The sequence below is a fragment of the Anopheles merus genome, chromosome 3R, assembly GCF_017562075.2.
Source record: "Anopheles merus strain MAF chromosome 3R, AmerM5.1, whole genome shotgun sequence".
NCBI lineage: Eukaryota > Metazoa > Arthropoda > Insecta > Diptera > Culicidae > Anopheles > Anopheles merus.
The window spans coordinates 32,158,922-32,177,741 of record NC_054084.1 but is presented as its reverse complement, the minus strand read 5'-3'; the positions used below and the strand labels follow the sequence as shown (position 1 = coordinate 32,177,741).

The window sequence follows — 18,820 nt, the reverse complement described above, 5'->3', positions numbered from 1 at the left end:
CCTTCCCATTTGCAGACAGGCTGGAATGTATGGGTGTTAATTCAAATTCGCTGGTGGATGATGAGAGCGCTCGCGCCATCGTGGTGCGACACAACTTCCGCACGAAAGCATCATTTGATGAGGTCACGCTCGGGCGACGTGACCTGCACCACCATCGCCGAGAATTGACACAGATCTGAGGATTACTTTGTTGCTAGTGAGGCACCAACAGGCACGAACCAGTGGGGAGGAAGCGTGTTCTGATTAAATCATTTTGTTTAACTTCCTCACCAATGAGACAGATTGTTATCGGTTGTTGGCGGAAATATAACTTAGCGACTGCTGTGGTGAGAATGGAAAGATTCGTATCGTTTGAACGAATGTTCAATAATTGGGTTCCTACTGATTCGGCAGAAACATCCCACAAATGAAGACGTTAATTAAGCTCTGAAGGAAACACTGCCAGATAAGGCAAAGCGCGGTGCACCCTTTGGAGAGGTTTTGATGGCTCCATTTGCCGTCAAGTTTCGCCGGAACACTGTTTCACCTTCGTTGAACAATATATTTCAGCACAGTTTTACCCACCCTTAAGGAGCAATCTTTGTGCGACATTTCGGTTATGGTTATGGCGAATAATGATGCAGGGATTGAATTACAGCCTCCAAGGTGCGAACTCCAAGGCAACAAAACCCCAAACCCTGTACGTGCGCTTTTGTACGATACGTATCGGACCAAGAGTCTCAGACAACCCGATTTCAGCTTGAACTTGGTAGTGAAATCACACCGAATCACCGCCGAAACAGGCTCCGAGGCTTGATCAGTTCGCGATAGCGATCTTCGATCGAGTAAGCATACCCTTCGGAATCGCTTGTTAATGTTGTTGGAGGTGTGTGAGCTTCAAAGGTTGATTGAATGGTTTAGCTGTCTCGCTCGGGAGACGGGAAATGTGGGTCACCCGGTCATTGATCACGGGCCAGCGAGTCCGCGCGCACCCGATTAAAGAACCATTAGAAATGACCGTGGCCTTTGGTAGCGGAGCGGATGGGATGGGCGAGTTGACAGAATGATTATACTTAACTTAGGGGCCCTCGTACCCTTTACCGAAATTTACTACCGTCCGATAATAATACCGGGCACGTGGACGCTGGGACTTTAGCGCGACTAGTTAGCGGAACTCCAAAAAAAATAGCGCAGAACCTTGGAGTGAGGTTTTTTTTTTTTGGGCGTCTACTTTATCGTCAAACGCGAATAAACACATTTTTGTAGCGTCCCAAATTTATAGCCACCTAACCACTTAGAAGGCATCAGTAGTGGTATGAGGTATATGGACTGTTAGTTTAGTACCGCTAATCACCACTTCTCCAGACATTTACGAAAATCCCGCCCTTGTGCAAAAGGTCTCCAAATGGCGCCGTCCACCGGCTACCCCGTTTGCTAATTGAAAGGCTACTCATTGGTTCGGCTTAACGAGCCAACGTCCCGAGAAGGAAGTGGGCGTCTTTGTAGCACGCGTTCGTTTTTTTTTCTTCCTCCTCTTATTTGATACATTATAATTTATAGCCAATCGTTTGAGGAACTGAAATAGGTAAAGTTCCAGGCGGGATCTGCGGGAAACAAAAAGAAAAGCAACTTTCCTTCACCTTTTGCTCGTGGTCCTGAAGGTTCAGCAGCAGGAAGCAAAGTTTTCCAGGGCCCGAAACCCAATCCAAGCTGCGTTCGGAAAGGTCTCCTCTTGCGCAACGAGCATAAGGTACACGCCAGGAAAAAGTTATGCGCGGTAATTAAATAAAAGCAATTTGCATAATATTAGTTTTGCTTCGAGTCGTTCTGTTTGCTGGCGTTAAGGCGAGCTTCAATGAGCAAAAGAAATTTGATGTTTATTCAATGAAAACAGTTTGTTTGGGGGTAAAGCTCGCTCAAAAGGTACGACCCGACGACGACAAGTTTGATGGAAGCCAATATATTACGATTCACAAAAGCCACTATTGCCCTGGTTCCGATGGTAGTTTGCTAAAGTTTTCCTTCCCGCGTTTCCCTGTCACACAAAGTCACGTAGATGAGGATAGGGCCCATTCCTCCTGTAGATCCCAAGTAGACCACCCGAAACGAAAGTGCGGTAGGGCGAACAACATTGTACAGCAAGTTTGTTAGCCAGAAACTTGTTTGCTGGGACGGAGTGGAGTTCGATTGGATTTGATTGGGTTGTGTAGCTCCAGCGCAGGAGCAGCAGCAGCAGCAGCAGCAGCAATAACAACAGTCACGTAAATTGTACTGATGACCCGTTCCTGAGGGACACGACCTTCGCCCGTGGGGAGGGGAGGTCACCGTTGGGTGCAGAGTTGATTTGATCAAGCACAATAGTACACGCGCCTACGACCGTTTCTGGCGGAGAGCCTCTCCCGAACCACTCCAGAAGTCGTCAAAAGACACACGAAGAACAAAACGGTAGCCAGGCGAAAGTGCATTAATTGAATGGAACGAACGTTGATTGAGCGTGATCCAAGCGATCGTTCCCAAAAAAGAAAAAAAAAGTGACCAGAAGCTGCAGCAACGGTGCAAACCAAATGAAGTATGGCTTTATTAAGCACTTTAATTGAGAAACGGCCCTCGGTCTGTGAGGACATCGGCGCTTTGTGACTGTCCCCAATTCTCCAATTCCTCTGCAAAGCTCTATTCAGCTGACAATCATCCTCACTCGCTGGTGATAACCTTTTTTGGGGCCGAACTTAAAGAAAATATTTTATTATTTCTTAAGCTCCGGCCACGTCCACCACGCTCTTTTTGGGTAATTTCGGAATTCGTGATGCCTCTGTGACTTTGCAGAAATCAAAAGTGTGAGTGTGTGTGTGTGTCCCGTTGGGTTTCTTAACGGTACCTCACACGGGCGGCAAATTAAAAACCGCGTCCAGCGACACCTTCTCCCTGTTGCCTATAACCTTCTCTCCTTCTTTATGTCTACCAGGGGTATATGAGTAACAACAACAACAGAGCTTCTGGTAGATATGGGCACACTGATTGCACCGAAACCAAAACCATCGCCCTTTTCATACCAAATACTCTCTCTCTCTCTTTCTTTGCCTCTCTGAAGCTTTGTGACTTCATCTTGCGAACAGCAGAAGGGAGGGGGCGCCCTGTTGTATCCTGAAAATGGGTCACGGTTGCTATAATTGCGCACACGTCGACGGCACATCGCAAGTGTGTGTCCTTCCCGCTGGCAGGCGCTATATGCGCGCGCAGCCCCTCGGTGTGAGTGACGGACTGGTTTCTCGAGCCGGCTCAATGCGCCGAATCCCTTTTAAGGAAATATCTTTTTTGCATGCCTCTGCTAGTCCCCCCCCCCCCCCCCCACAGTGAAGGCTCTGGCTTTGGGCGCCGGTCGTTCAAGGGAGAAAGGGTCGCCGCACAACGGTGAGGTGGCGGCCGGTGATATTGGCGTTGCGAGAACACCACAAGGTGACGAAAAGTCCTCTGCCACCGTCCTCCAGCAACAGCAGCAGCAGCAGCAGCATCAGCCATTTGGAGAGGGGGTGTTTTCTACCCTTCCAAGCGGCATGTTAATGAAGCTCTCCTGCAGTCCGTTAAGCTTGGAACTCGGGAGGAACAACAACCCTTGCAGTAAATAAACAAAATACGCAAATTATCCAGCCGGCTCCACCAAAGCGAAGTCATCCAAGTGCGCGCTCAGCAATCCGTTGGATTAAGCCGACTCACCACACGCACACGCAGAGAGGCTAGCGGAGAAGAAGGTCAACCGGGTGATAATTCGCAGTAACCGGGTATGCTACTGGCGGGCGTTTTAACGCCACCGTTGTTCCACAAACAGACACACTCACACACACTGTCCACTCCGCGATAATGAGGCAAAGGCGCGACAATTAAAAACGCTTTTCGGGTGCGCGCGAGATACGCAGCAAGCCATACCCGACCGTGGCCGACAGGGGGCCGCTTAATCGTTCCCGAGTAGTGATTTCTGATGTGCTGCGCGGAAGGAATGCGTGGTTTTTGTGTTTTTTTTTTAACTGCCATGTGAGGGGGTCCTGAGCGAAAGACACAGTTCTACACCGGGGCCAACCTGGGAGATAATGACAGAAGATCGGTAATTATGTACAGTCGTAATTTTTACTGGCACGAATGGGAAAGGCAAAATTACCTGACGAAAGGCAAATTTTACGACGCCTTCGGGACAACAAATTTGTTCCCGAGAAAATGGGTAAGTAATGCGCGCTGCACAGGAAATAGTAGTAATTAAAGCTTCTTTTTATTTTGCTACGTCTAGAGAGAAATTGACAGTAAACACATTGTAGTTTTGTAACACTTAATTTAAAGAACTTCATATTGATTTTTTTAAATTATTTTAAATCAGTATTGTACCTGTAAGCATCAATTCTCTCCTCAATTTAAAAAAAAACCTCCTCCAATGCATCGGCCGGGAATCGAACCCGGGCCGCCCGCGTGGCAGGCGAGCATTCTACCACTGAACCACCGATGCGCGCTGAAGAGCCAAGTAGTAAAACTTCTTTGTTGCTGTGCGATAAAAATAAACCATCCCGCATCTAAGCTCCACTCTGCGATGGGAAAGCATCTCTACCACATCTTTTTATAGAGCTGCCAAACCGATTGCTTCCTTTCACAACAAGGTTTATTGTACTGCACCTCACCTGTGTCATCGATCCTAAAAGAGTTTGTCTTCCATTTTTATCGTTTTGATTGTTTATATCGCCATACCAACTGACTCGTGCCCGCTAATTTCAGGCTCATAAAGAATTCGAAACAGCGAGTGTTAACGAGCTTACGACCTTATCGAAATGCGTTCTTATCACTTCTCCCCGGCTGCAGCTAATGAACGCTTCAAACTGCTTTAAGACGGAGGGAAAACATGCATTAAACCTTCTTCAAGATATCCCAAGCATTCTTCCCCTTGGTGTCGCCACACGAAACAAAAAGAACCATTTAAATTATACACGGTGATTAATGCAAACTTTCCAACATCGATTTCGACCCATTTTGGAGTGGGCAGACGGGTAGCAGAGGGTAGAAGAAAAATGGTAAAGAAATGTTCGCGTCCTCGATATTCGTCGTCGTCTTCCTCCCCCCCCCCATTGCCAGAGCTCGATTTAATGCATGCTAATTGGCGTGTTTAACGTCGCCATCGATTACCGATTACGGCCGAAATGATGCGCTTGTGCTCGAGGCACTCAAGTAGTTTGTTTTGTTTTCATGCTCCAAAACAAAGACCTGCCTTTTTTATATCCTGCTGCTTTTTTCTCGACGCGTATAATTAATTTCCCAACTCTCGGGATGAAAGAATTTGTGGTACCAAACTGATAGGGAGCTTATCAGGTGAAATTCGATGCTTAACAGGCGAGGGTATCGAACCAACTCCCCGCTTTTGAAGAGGTGAGGTGGATTGATATCTTTTAATAGCGCTATGCGGAAAAGAGGACAAAAGAACACAGCTTGGGAGTTTGATGTTTTTGTCTTTGTCTTATGATTTAATGCTTTGATCGATTGATTGGCCCACGTTTTACCCGCCAATCTGTGCCGCTGTCCGTAGGCGGTTAATCCCATTCTGTCAAAGGCTGCCGGCCCGGTGTCAATCACAGTCTCGTGGGTACAACTGTCACACACACGAAAGCTACGATTTCGCACAATGACATAAGCCGACTGGCAAACAGGTGAAGACGTGTTCTTCATATCAGCACCGGCACCACTATCAACGCCGAGCGAAAGTATTTAAAAGGATTTACGAACGGAGCAATTATAGACCGTTTAGGCCTGTTTCTGAGCTCGTTAATAAGCTCATTTAGCAGGACGTTTATTGACCAGCAACCAGAATGCGGTTGCTGCGCGGTGCGATGGTTTATCAAATTTACGATCGAATAAAATATAAATAAATTTGGTAAATAAATAAGATCGAATAAAATATAAATAGCCGGTCTCATGGTACAGTCGTCAACTCGTACGACTTAACAACATGCCCGTCATGGGTTCAAGCCCCAAATAGACCGTGCCGCCATACGTAGGACTGACTATCCTGCTATGGGGGGAAATCAATAAGTCACTGAAAGCCAACCCCACAAGTGTGTTGGCAGGCCTTGACCGGCATCGGTTGTTGAGCCAAAGAAGAAGAAGAAGAAGAAAATATAAATACAACATCAATTGCCACCACCCACACGACAGAAGTGCGAGCGTTTTACGAGCACCCGTTACCGGAACAACTTTCGGCAATATAAACTCGGGAAGTTGTAGCTTTTAGGCCCGAATATCAACCCGGACTGGAATCAGTTTTCGCTTCGATTTATACGCTCAATTTAAAATGGCTTTTATCGGAAACGCGAGTAAGAAAAAAATTGCTTCGTGATGGTGAGATCTGCGGCAGAATTCATTCATGTTTGTCTGTTTTTCTCTGTTCACTCTCAATCGGTTACCTTTATGGAGGCAGATAAAAGTATACCAATAAGGGAACAATTGCACTACATTGTGGCCTTAGAGAAGATCCCGCGCCTGTGCACAGGAAGTTATCCAAATGAACTTTGTATCCAGTGTTTTTTTCTCTCCCCTTTTCTGATTGTCGTTCTGCTCTCACCCACGATAAATGCCACAATTTTCTGCGCCGGCAAGGAACTACAAAGAAAGTCTTTTAGCGCAGCTCGATTACGGATATTGTAGCTGCAAAAGCGCGATCTCATTCCGTGTCTCATTTTTTCTTTTGCTTGCTGTATGTACGTTGGTTGTACAACATAAATGCCGCCCGTTGTGTGATTGTGTGTGTGTGTGCACACTGATGTCGAGAATGCCCTATAGAGCCTGTTCGATCACAAATTGCATTAGCACAACAAGCGGCTGCTGTACCCACCCCTAATACGGAAACCACACCGCGCGTGGATCTATGTGTGGTCCACACTATCGCATCGCTTACACATCGCCTCTCCGTGTGTCCGATCACCCGCGGGAGTGTATCGAATTGCCTATCACACTCCAGTGGCGCTTTTTGGGAAACACGCGTTTTTACCATTTATCTTAACCAATTTACAATGACTCCCGGGGACCCCAGACTCGGGTGTGTGTGTCGGTTTTGGCCGGTCGGTATCCCGCCGTGCGTCCCGCAATTGCATCGCAAAACTACACGCTTGCCACAAGGCTCTGTTTTTTGTTTGTACCGCGGTTAAACGGATCACGTTTTTGGTCGACATGTTGGTGGCTAAGCGATATCGCGCGGTTACAGTTTCCAGCAGGCCGGTTATCGACGGCGATCCGCCGAAAGGTGGTGTACAAGGTTTATTTTGAAAGCCATTTTGCTCGCCTCGGTTTCACGCAGCAACCGTGGCGGATCGCGCGTTCTGGACCACGTTTAGGGGTGGTCTCGTTTTATCCAAATTGCTCTAAAACTCCCCTTGTCGCCCGGAAAGAAGTCCTCCGCAGACCAGATATATTATTGGCTGGCTGATATATCGGTGCATTGTTGCGGGATCCTTTCATTTCCCTTCTGCTTCCTTTGCCGTTTCATCGCAGCATTCATCTTCAGCTCGTCAGGAGGTGGTAAAACATTGCTGACAAAGTGTGAAACGGTGATAACCAGCGTGGCCGTCCGGGCGACAGAACAAGCGTTGAAAGGAGTCTCGCGGGACCAACCGACACACGCAGCACAGCAAACGTCTTCATTGTGGGGAGAAGAGGCAGATGAGATGAACAGGGGGGAGGTGGATGAGTTTGTGTACAAGGAAGGTGGAATGAAAAATTTGCATTTGTCTCGGTTAATAGAATGGAGCATAAGAGCATTTGTTTGCTGTGGTGATGGGGCGGTGATGTTGCCGCCGCTAAAACGCGAGTCTCTGGTGCTTTATGGTTGATGATGTGGCGCGCGTAAAATGCACGGCTGATGTATGTGTCCGTTGTGGTGCTGTGCTGTGCAAAACGGGTGGTTCAACATTCAATAGCATCATCGGACGGGTATTAATGGTTCACCGCGGTGCGGTGAAGGACGATATAAAACATTATATGGCAAAGAAAAGAAAAAAAGGTCGTTACATTTGTTGATGCGATGTGGGTTTTGTTTAAGGTTATGACAGCCCGGGGTGAGATAGCGGATGATATGTGAGTGTGTGTGTGTGTGTGTGTGTATGAATTGTTAGTTTTGAGTGGTGTATGAAAGGAGTTTGAGCTATCCTTTGGCGTGGTCATGGAGAGAGTGCATCAGTTCATATCACAACATTTGAAATAAATATTGCAAAGCTTGGAATGATATTGATAGTAAATTACAAACCATCAACACAGAATAAAAGCCATGGGCATGAGAGTGAGTCAGATGAAATCACATAATAACAAATTCTTGATTTGAAACGATTAGTACATACTAAAAGCTAATATCAAAAGAGGGATTCTATTAATATCACAATTTATTAGTTGAAAATTACAAAACATTTTAAAATAATACTGAAATCCCCAACAAAAAAAAAATTAACTGATGACATCAAAATTTGTTAACTTGGACCATTTTAAACGACGAACATATAATACAGGCAGTTTACTAGCAAGCGTTTCAGTTGATATCACAATTTTCACTCAATATGGCTAAGATTCTTATTTGAATATGTCTACAAAACCTCGTGACTTCACCGAGCCTTACAAATATGCTGCAAACACACTCCAACGCCATCCAATGCTGAGCATCCAATCCACTGACACCGCTATCACGATTTCAATAGTATCGACAGCGGTCCGGAAATATATTTTACTACCGTCGCGCCCGAACAATGTCGTTCCAGAATAATAATCTCTCTGTTGCGCTATGCACAAACTCCACCGAGGTAGCACGAAAAGCTCGAAAAGCTCAGCCGAAACACACACACACACTAGAAGATGCAGTATAAATTTATGTCCGTACCGTGTGTGCATCATAAGCAGCGGGCACATGCAAAGTCCGCTAGGATCACGACCGCAACGAGGCGGCAAAAATTTCGCGAATGTTGATTTGCAAACGGTGAATAAATATTTCCCATTCCTCCTTGGGTCTGGACACTCCACCAACCAACCAAAATTTGCAAAAGAAGGCTAGAAGCGGCAGCCCGTAGTGAGGCGGCAGAATAGCAATAGACAAATCAAACCGCTCGCGCACTGTTTCTGCATTCTATTCATTCTTCTACCCGCCGTGCCGACAGACAAAACTTCGAATCGGCTGGAGGTCAAGGAATGGTGAAGAACGAAAGAACTCCCGCCACAGCTAGGCCACCGGGCGTTGGTTTCGAAATTGCCGGCCGAAACGGTTTCCCGCGTCTCACGAAAGGTGAATTTACAATAAGTTATTGCCTATTATTTCTCTTCTCTATGACACTGTCGATAAAGGGCCGGTAAAGAACACACCGAAGCAAACGCTGGAAAGAATTGGAAGATGCATTTTATCCAAGACGTCAGCGTGTGTTTATGTTTTTTTCTTATTTCACTCTTTATACCAAACAGATCCTAAACAAGCAACAGTTCCCCGTGTGAGTGCATAGGGAAACATGTTGAATGCAACGGCAAGCCAGAGCAAGATGATAATAAACCCCCCCCACGAGATGAGCCGTAATCCGTGGAAAGCGAACGAGGTGAGATAGCCGAGAGAGTTCGAGAGGTCGCTATGGATATGCTGGATATGCTATTCCCCTTCCTTTGCTTTTCTTTTTTTTTTCGATAAACATAACAAGCACACTCAGCAGCATTATGGGTCTACAACGAGCGGTTGCTACAACATTGTTCGAGCGGGATTCGAAACAAAACATTTGGTCTCGCGATCGTAGGACGCTTGCTCGCTCGCTGAGGCTGGTTATGATTCATCCGCGGGAAGAGGTTTCAGCTCTTGGGATAGTCCCTTGTTTAATTCGACCATGAAAAACGGTGCAAAAGGGGGTTTGAATGGTGTAGAGAGAAGTGGGAAACTATAAAAAGGCACTATTCAGCCAACAACAAGTACAGAATCTGGTGGATAGGAAATTCCCAAGCAACGTGCCTTATTACTCAGTAGAAAAAGGCCCTAATATTGAGGTTATTCTAAGAGTTTTCATCATTACTTTTTGTTTAGACACACTCACCTAAAATTATGCAATATGTTCACTCAATAAGCCTAAAATTATATAATACGCGTAACATTAATCTGTTTTTAAAATCCAGTTTATATCTTTATTGCCTTTTTTTCCATTCGAAAAACGTCACCTGGGCTGGAATTGAACCAGAAAAGAAAAAGATCTCACTTCATCCACGACGATCCAAGTGCATCTTCCCTTGGGCCGACAGCGCAACGAATAGGGGTAACTTATGTCTTTTTAATGATGTTGAACAATATTCGATTGCCGTTTAATAATGCCATTACCTATTGGGCTTATTTTTTCATCCAACCGTCTCGCCAAGCTCCCTCCACTACAACCACTATAGATGAGTAACGAAGGCTTGCGATGGAATTTATTTGCCTACATTAAACTCCTCGTGGGTGGGTCGTAGCCCGTGGGTCCACTGCTGCTGCTGTGTACGAGGCAAAGACAGAATTCTCACGCAACACTGTCATTGAGGGTTGGGACGCTGTGCGGGGGCCAGCCGCTTGTGCCAAGAAGTCAATACTATTATCATTAACATTTTAAACGAGCGCGTCTCGAGACGAGTGATCGCAGGGACGCATAAACATATGTTGGCGTATAAAGAATGAACAGAAGAAGAAAAAAAAGCGTGTGTTTGTGTATAAATAAAGCCCGGGCGTTGTTGGGCGTGTGAGATCGAGATCCGTTTCGAACGGAAATTGCTTTTCGATGACCAATAGAACGACTTGAGCGAAAGAAACTGCGGCCGCTGCGTTTGCGACCAACACGAACGGGTGGTCGCGATCAGTGCGAGCTTAGCAGTGGAAGCAGCTTAGAGACTTTGGGGGTTAATAAAAATAAATTGCTCCGTGTTCGATCGATAGCGTATCGGTTTGGGGTGGAGGATGTCACACATTCTTGGAACAACCTAAACCATGCCACCCTGCCACGCTCATTAGTATGACCCGGATGGTTGTCGCACCTCTTCTTATGATAATAAAAAAAAAGATTGTAAAACGTTTTTCTTCCCCAAAAAGGACAAAAGAGGCAACAGCAAATTTACTGTCTGCTTTCTTACTGCCCATCTTCACACCTGAACCTTTGGGTGCTTTATTTGGCACGGTATTTTTGGTACGCAGCGAAACAAACGCAGGATAAACGACCACGATCATCGCTTGCTTGGACGCAACGCGCGGTGTGTACACGCGACCCGTAGCAACAATGTGTTGTCGTGTGGTGTTGTGTGTGATTGCGGAATGTTGAACGATTCTCCTTTTCTTCTGTTTGCGCCCGTTTTGTTGGACATGCAAGAGGCCCTTACAAAAAAAAAAAAAACGTTTGCCGTACCCAAGACAAATGGTTCAACGCGACTTGGTGGTAAGTTTGTCACCGGTCAGACACCAACAGGTCCACCGAAAATGCCATTCGCCATATTTGGCAGGGCGGAGGAAACAATAGTGTGTACCAGGAGTGTGCCATACGTGGCCGGTAACGGAGGTGTAATTGAAATAATATTCGCCGGGCAGGAGGAGGGTTTGCTAAAAACTTATAAGCAATAATTTAAGTCCCCATTCATTGGCTCATTACGTAGCTGAATGGTACGGGAAGAGGCTACAATATCTGTCCCGGAACCGGCACAGACATTACACGAAACGCAATCAATGTCGTGGCGAGGTCCAAACAAAAAGAAAACTCCCGAATACCGTTCGCTGAATGGATATGCTCACGTTCGGCACGTGATTCGTCGTCCACAGTAAGTCCTACTTTTGATCGTAGATGTTCGATAGGGGATCGCAAATAAATTAGTATCATTATGTTAGATTAATTTTGTATTGTTCGGGGTAATAGCATATCAAGGAGATTGGCAATCATTTAATACAAGTTGTGTTCAACATGCATTATTTCAATTTCAATGCTTTAAAATCGTAGTTTGAAGGACTTAAGAGAATTGGATTTGCATTAGTTGTTATTTGAAATCTTTCAAAATTCCCAACAAGACCTTCTGCACTAAAGCAATAACAAGAGCTTGTTAAAGGGCATTGCTTATTGCTATATAAATCAACGAACAAAATAGATACATTGAGCTTCCTTACACCGCTCGGTAATTGCTTTAGAAACGGTTGTCAACCGAACAAAACACTTCACCGCGTGCACGGATCGGCTGCATTAACAAGTCCCGATTAGATCGTAATCTCGTGCCCATAAGCCTAAGTAGCATTAGATACGATCGTTTCATCCCACTCACAGCAAACGATAAAAAGGCTACAACAAGCACTACAACCGTCTCATGTACCACCGTGATCGTGAGTGATATATTTTATGCAATCTTTTTTTCACTGCCGACACCACCGAGAAGACCTCCGCGTTACATTGGACTTCTCTTTCGCTGCATCATTATTTGCTTTCGGAAGCAGCTGGAGACTTCTAATAGCCGCCACAGCAAGATGCGCGACTGAATTGAAATCCGACACGCTTCATGAAGCGTCAATTTAGATCACTCTCGCCTGTACGATCCGATCTCCTGCGGGTGGCTTGCGGGCGGCCAAACCATTAGCGATTATTTCTGCATCATTTCGGTGCAGCCAAAAGGCACCGAGCCAGTGACTGGGCGGGTGAAAGCCACCAGACGACCAACAGCAGGCACCAAGAGATCACGACCTGCCGGAGTAAGTCAAACAATAATGGACGGAAAGGTAGTTGAGTTTGGGTACGGTTGCTGCTGCAACACTGGCGCTGGTTGCTCGTAAACTATCTCATGCTGTGACTTGCGTGACCTGCGGTGCATACGGCACACGGACATTGTGTCCGTGTCTCCGACGTGACGCGAACAAAGGTGTGCGAGACGAAAGGCTAAGTCCACAAAGGCGAATAGTTCCGCATCCGACACCGCGCAATGAATTCGGGGAGGTAAGAAATTGAAGCTACAAATCCCTAGCCCAGGAATTGGCTTTGTATAAAGTTGGATGATGGTCTCCAACCGGCAGAGCATTCAATTGTTTACTTACACTCTTCTAAGCTCCAACCGTTTGCTGCGTCGATGTCCCAGTTGGCCCGTGTAGTCTTGGAGTGGAGCCGTGTTTAGTCACACTAATTACGAACACGATGGGACAGCAATTGTGTAACAATTTCTTCTCCTTCTCCGAGCGCAAACACCACTTCGTCTTAATTGAAACACGCGATGTGCGATCGTGAATGGAAGATTTCACTGATGATCAATTTCAAGCACTTTGCGTTATTGGAAAGGCTGGCTTTTAATTACTGCACAGTTGACCTCCGCGAAGATGACGCGAAGCATTAAGCGCTCTCACTAGCTGCACACAACCACACACGAAATGGAATGAGATATGATGGCTTTATTGAACCTTGTTGTACCAGACACTGTTGCACTCGCACTTACATCCTACACCAATCCGAGTTTAACACTCCGTAGGTTTATTGGAACTTCTGCTAACGTTTACAAAACAAGCTGGAGATCAACAGGCCGACAGGACAGATTGGCAAATGCTTTACCGAGCGCGCCAAGATCACTGAACTGATTAAGCCAAATAAACAAATCTTCATTTAACACTCTTATTTTTTATTTTTTAGTTCGCCGTGACGTTCCGATGTGGCGCGGACAACGAGCGGTTGATCACGCGATTTGTGCTTTTTTCGGGGGAATACCCGAACGAGGCACATCAGCGCAACGCTGAACATGCGCGAAAAGGCACAAACAACAAACAATTAACTGCAAGGCCATAAATCACTCCTCGGCCTTTTGCGGGTGTTTGCTGTTGCGGTTGAGGCGGACAAAAGCAATACCATGCAACTCGGGCAACCTCCGATGCACTCGCTCGCTGTCGGGCTCGATCGTCAGCGGCAGACGTTGGCAGAAGATTTGTCAATTTCTGCCAACAGCTCCAAAACCGAAACCCTGTGCCAGACCAGATGAGTGCCTCGTGATGGATCTTTGGACGGGTTCTACTTCTTTTCTCTCTTCTTAGTTTCCCGTGTCCTTGCTGGTCGCATCTTCTGAGGCGGGCAAAGACAACAGCATAATGCAAACAGCGTTTCAACAAAACCGGGTCGTGTCTGCTGCAAGCAGCTCCGGCGCGTGGAGTTGGGCTTTTGGACGTCACAGTGACCTTGGCCATTAAATGGACCCACTTATTGCCCTTTTTTGCATACTGCTTCATGCACTGGCGCTTGTAAAACGTTGCCGTAATACTTGAATGTATGTATAAGTGTGTGTGCGGGGATGGAAATTTCATTGACGCGAGAAATTGCTCCAACAAACCTAAAAACCAAAAGCGCTCTCGGGCACAGATAACCACCGGTTGCAGTTTGTGCAGATTATTTTATGACCCGTCTGTGTCGCTGTGTGTGCGTGTCTGAGTAGACCTTTTCAGACACATCAGTAGACGGAAAAAACCTTATTTTTGCACTCGCGGCCGCATTTACCGTGAGAATGTAGCAAAGAAGCGGTAAAACAAGACTACAAGCTTATGCTTGCTTTTTTACGATCTCAACCACTCGCGACAAGTTCGGCGCACACTAAAGAAAAGCCTGGAAATAACCGGCCGGCAGCTGATTGTGAACGTTGTGCGTTTGTGGATGGAATTCTAATCATTCGCACATTGGCCCGGTGTCATAAAAGCTGATCAAGTTTTTCAAGTTGAATACGCGAACAATCAAGTAATCGGGTCAGGCCGCGCGCGCACTTCCGTCCAGCAAATGGATCCAGGGCGAAAAGGAGGGATGCATTAAGTTGATGCAACTGCCAATTTTAAGTATAGTTTTTATGATCGCACGACCCTGAAGGTGCGATCCTATGTTGAAAGATATTGAAAACGTGAAATCCTTTGCAAACGAATTGAGTTAATAACACAAAATGTCATTAAAGAGGGTCAGCAAAAGGTAATTTCAAATGTCTGTACTCTAAGATCATTTGAATGATTCAATTCTACAACGTCTGAGAGAACTTAACACAAGAACGTTTCATCAAAAGTCTATGTCGAAAAGGGAAGCATCTCTACATAAATCATGAAGAGCAAATCTTCTCCACATTCCTAGCAGTTATTCCAACACGTTGCTCCAATAGGAATGAAAACATCAAACTTTAACGTGTGATACCTCTCTAGCCTGTTCCTACCGTGTGTTAATCTGTGCCAAAAATCTTCCATCCAAAAATACCGTGGCTCGCTAATTAATATTCCAAACCGATCGAGCTGAACATAAATCACACACGTACCCGAAACCTGTCATAAGCGCTGGCCATTTTTTGGAGTGTTTTTTTGTGCATTCAATCCTCTGAGGAATCAATCATACTCATATTTTTCTCTAAAGAAACAGAGATTTGGAATTTAAAATTGTCGCCAAAATCCCAGCCAATACATTATAAACACAGCGCACGCATTTCTTTCTAACGCGTCCCCAAATCCAAAAGGCATAGCTGCGAAAAAATATTGAAAGCAAATGGAATACAAAAAAAAGCATGGAGGTTGGCTATTCTAAAACAAGAAGTTAAGCAATAATAGTTTTTCTCAAAAAAAAAAAAAACAAAAAAATATACAACCTAACAGCACACGAGCTCATTAGTACTGATTGTGACCCGTAATAACGAAAAAAACCTCTAAACCGGCTAAAGCCATAAATCTCCATCAAGATTTGCATAACCGTGAGTTCTGATTACGAAATGACATCGTTGTTAGCGGTTTGTTTTGCGTGGCTGTTTTGTGTTTAGCGAATGCTTTGTACCAACAACTTCCCGAAAGCTGCATTGCGTGAACGAACGAACTCTTTGCAAACTCCGGTCGAAGAACTTGTCGCCGCGAAATGTGCAATGGCAATTAGATAGGCGGAAAGCGATTGGAAAAGAAAACCCCCAGCAATCGACAGCGACATCGATCAACTGCCATCCCGCTGCCCGCCAGCAGCAGCAGCAGCAGGTCGTCTTCCTGGTGCAGCTGTACTATTTGGCTGGAAGAGGTTTGGGTAAAAAGACACCACCAAGAGGCAGCATATAGCGTCACAGCACATAGGCGCACAAGATCACTCTGTCCCTGGGGGAGATTTATGGACCTTGGGTTAGGTTCCCGTTGGAGCAGCGGCCGATACATACGCCGCAGCTTCCACCCGCTCCGTTTCCGAGATGCAGACTTGTTTTCACGCCGCAAGAAATTGGGAAAACAAATGGGGGGAAAGGAAAAGTGAAGAGCTCGGACGGCTAGTAGCGGAACAGGAGGGTTGGGTGATAAATCTTTCGCTTTTTTTGTATGGCTCCTTCCGTGGAGGTACCGTTTCGGGTGGCGTGGTCAGCGATCAGTGGAACGTGTCATAAATCAGCTGATCTATGATTTGAGAATCGTTTTTCCCTCTAGGAGATGCCGATGTTAACAAGATCTTTTTACGAGAGTTTTTCTTTTTTTTACTGCTCTCTCGCTTCTTTAGCCTTGAGGCAAACGAAAAACGCAACAACTCTTCACTTGGGCGATAATTTTGACGACACACTTAGCGGCTATTACGAGCTCGTAAAGCTCTGACGCAGCAACGCACTTTAGACACTTGTAGGAAGAAAAAATCTTAGACACAAAGTGACACGGTAGAACGCAATTGGCCCTAAACGCACCGAACTCTCAGCCTCTAGCACAACAGAACGTGTGAACGTGCACCGTCATAATTAAGATCACATTTGCCCTTACAACCGTTTGCAGGGCTCTGGCTCTGCCTTGTATGGCTTCCAAACACAATTCCCCTTCAACAAATTCTACACACACACACATTTACACACACAGCAAGCGCGATCGATTTTCCACGTGACGCAACTTGATCACACAAAAGACAATAGAATCACGTGGGTGGGTTTTCCCCCTCGCTTGACGGGCCGGAAGATACCATTCTGGCTCACACTTGTCACAATGATCTCGCTCGCCCGTCACTCCCAGACATATGACACCGAAATCTATGATATTAACGTGCGCAGGGGTGCACGTGTGCCTTGCCTTTCGATAAGATCACTTCCACACACCCCGATCACTTACAGTCACAGCGGCAAGCCGGTTCGACGAGCGTCCGCCCGCGATTACAAAACAATGACAACGGAATGGTCGCGTAAAGTTAGTCGCGAACCCGAATGCGATCTGCGTCCACCTTTCGAGTAGCGCGGTTCAATGAGAACTGACTGCACTGTCAGCTGGACCCGTGGTATGGTATCGGTTGGATCTCTAGGCAGGGTTTCACTACCTGACGAAAACGTGGATAATGAGAGAGGTAACTTTTTTGAGTAAAGAAGGAGAAAACATTAATTGAAAAGGGATTGGTGCATTTCAAATCCATCAAGTTATATACATCTTGAATATTTTCATTTGGCGTTCATATTCAGATTATTGAACTGTACCCTAAGTTTTTTCACTCGATTTTAGTTATGAATGATTTATTTGATTTTTATAATTATTTTTGAATATTTGGATCATTAAGGATTGAACGAATTGATGAAAAGCAATATTTTTATACATTTTCTTTTTAAATTTAGGTAAATTAGTTTGAGTTCCCTTGTCTATGTCAGCAATATCTAAACAATGCCCGAACAATAACAATAATTATTTCTATCAACATTTAATTCTCAACTACTGCTTTGATGTTGCCACCTAAACTTAGCAATTCATTTAAATATTTCAATAACAAATTTCTTACAATTCATAAATATTCAACCAAATGACAACCGATGTCAAAGCTATACTAGATATCTTACGAGACATATACGCTTGAGAATAGGAACTCCAGTAACATTGTGAGCATAGACACTCTAACCCTGCATCGGATATGTGGAGAAGAATGGAGAAAAAATTCTCTCGTTATCGATCCAACCAGTGCTCAACGTGTGAGAGTTTCAGAAACAAAGATCCAGAGCAAAAAGAGATCAGCATCTCGCTTTTTTGTGAGATGTTCAGCAACAGGTTGTTGTCAATTAAAAATTAAATGTAAGTTAGTTCGGAATTCTATTCAGTACATTTTCTGATTTAGAATCTTTAAGTAAATCTTTTAAATAAAAGTTATCTTAAAACAAGCGAAATTCTTACTTTTTTTTACTCAACAAGACCACAAGATCAACACTTCTCTCTTGCCGGATGCTGGACGCTCTCTCGCGGAGCCCACAAGAGCCGTGGAGCCCTAAAGAGAGTGAGTGCCCGACCGTTCGCTCACCGCTTAACAGCCGGCAACCGACTTAAGCCGGTCTCGTCAGCCTTGTTGCCGGTGACCCTTGACTTGCTGTCCGTCATTTTTCATCATTACCTCCACTCGCAAACGCTCTCTTTCTCTCTGCCACGATCGTATTCCTCATATGACTTTACACACATACATGTTTGTTTCCGTTCCCTTCTGTCCTGTTCGTACATTTATCTCTCCATCAAACCGAGTCAATCGACTTTGACTGCAAAGCGTGACGTGAACTCACGTGTAAGGTGATCCATTGCTCCAGATATACATTATTTCCTCTCCACCACCGCCAACTCCCATGCAGCCGACACCCCAACAGTGAAAAAAAATAAAAACAGCAAGCTTCCGTGACGTTATTTCGGGAGTGTTTTGGAGCTGTTGTTTTGTTTTACTTCTTCGCTTCACATCGTTTTTGTATATAAAATTCACAGCATGCAAGCATACGGGTGAGAGGGGGGCTCGAAGCTTTCATGCACGCTCTGTTCATGCTGTGCCACGAGCCGCACGGAAAACCCGTTCGTCGGCAGCGCACTGATCGGTTCGGGCTCGATTTATAATTCACACCTCGCAGTTGTCGGACCCGATCTCGATCTGACTGA

General features: G+C 45.4%; 1 protein-coding gene and 1 non-coding gene across 2 annotated transcripts in view; both read right to left on the bottom strand.

Moving 5' to 3' along the window:
- The window catches only part of LOC121597072 (protein sickie-like), a 216,720-nt gene that overhangs the window by 146,886 nt on the left and 51,014 nt on the right, over positions 1 to 18,820 (bottom strand).
- Positions 4,398 to 4,468, bottom strand: Trnag-gcc. The gene has a single exon. It is a non-coding gene; the product is annotated as a tRNA-Gly (tRNA).